Below are 1,752 nucleotides of genomic sequence, written 5' to 3' on the forward strand. Positions count from 1 at the left end.
TTCAAATTGGACATAAGTACACCGCTTGAGCAAATATACATATAGTTACTTTCACCAATGCTGTCTTGTTGGTTGTGGTTGCCAAGTGCAACTATTTAAGAAAATTGTCTGTGACCACAGGTTTGATAAATATCTACAAAGCTGATGAATACCATTCATACAAAACCGTAACCTCTAAGTGTCATTTCAGTCTTCAGTTTCCTTCTACACTTTCGCTTTCTTTGCAGTATATTTCAACCCTCCTCCATCTCCACACAGCTCTAAAACAATTCTCGGAAATGACCCCCACACCCCCCCACACCCCCTCTCCCAGTGGAAAAAGTCCCTGGCTCTCTCAGCCTGGACAGGAACCGTCAGCCTTCCTCCCTCTGCTTCACCCTCCTCCTCTTCTTCAGTTCAGTTCACTTTAACTCACCGTAATCCGCTTCACTGGTAATTAACTAATAAAATAACAACACGTGACAGGATAACAGAGTCAGAGTGAGACTGAGACATATTCGCACCCTCACATCAGTTTACAAAAAACATTGACAACTTGAGCTCCAGCATTTGGTTTAATTGATGAAAAACACTGGATAAAAACAACTGAAGGAGATTATATGATGCTGTTACGGGGTCAAATATCTTCTCATCAGTGTGGTTCTTGTTTCAGCTAATCCATTTTCTTTTAATTCCATTACTTCTCATAATTTTAATTCCGTATAATGTTTCTTTCAAAAGATCTGCTCGTTGAATGAACGTTTTCAAACTGGATAATGATGAACTTGAATGATTTTAAAGCTAACATCATCTTGCACACATTGTTTTTCTTTTTGTCGCCATCCTCCTTCTGTTTTACGTCTCATAGCAGCCAGAATGTAAGTTAGGCTAAAATAATCTAACTTTTATCTTGAATGAGTATTTTTGAACATTTAAATGTTACAATATAGGTTTGTTTTAACCATCAAACCAAGTCTTTACACTCATACAGCCCTTTGAAGAATGTCGTCACAGCAGCACACACACACACACACACACACACACAGAAAGAAAGGAAGGAGGTCATTTCTCCTGCACCTCGGTGGATTTCCTCTGTTCTTATCACTTCCACAGGGTAAACATGAAGACAGACAGAGTAAAGCAGTTTATTCAGAGAGGTGAAACCTCCTTGTTGCCTCCTTCACACTCAAATATTGTGTTTTTGCTTTTTTACTGCACTAAAATTATTTAAATACTTAAATTACTTTGCAGAATATTAATACAAAATATAATCAGCTAATACATTATGATAGATTGAACTATACCCTGTAGTATATGAAGACATTAGAATTTGCCCCACCTTTACCAGCAGCAACATTAAAGTGATGATCACATTAATGCATCAATAATAATAATCCAATAACATATGTTCAGGCCAATCTGCATGATTAGTGCTTTTACTAAAGAATGATTTTAAATGCAGGACTTTCTACACTGTAGTATAACTATTACTTCACTAAAAGAACGAAGTACTTCTTCCAGACATGCAGTTAATATTGTTGGAACAGAGAAGAACAAAATAACTAAATTACATGGGGGAAAATCAGGATGACAAAATTCTAGATAATATAACAAATGTAATGCAGACATGGCAGAAGACTGTTGAGAGAGAAGGGGGAGGGGCAGCAGAGGAAACAGGAGGTGTGGCCTCCCTCCTTCCTCCCTCTCTCCCCCCCAGGCTTTTAAAAGCAGCTGGTGGTCGTGCTCCCCTCCACTCAGTGATGTGAAGGAGAG

Source organism: Pholis gunnellus, assembly GCF_910591455.1.
Source record: "Pholis gunnellus genome assembly, chromosome: 11".
In the NCBI taxonomy this organism is placed as follows: domain Eukaryota; kingdom Metazoa; phylum Chordata; class Actinopteri; order Perciformes; family Pholidae; genus Pholis; species Pholis gunnellus.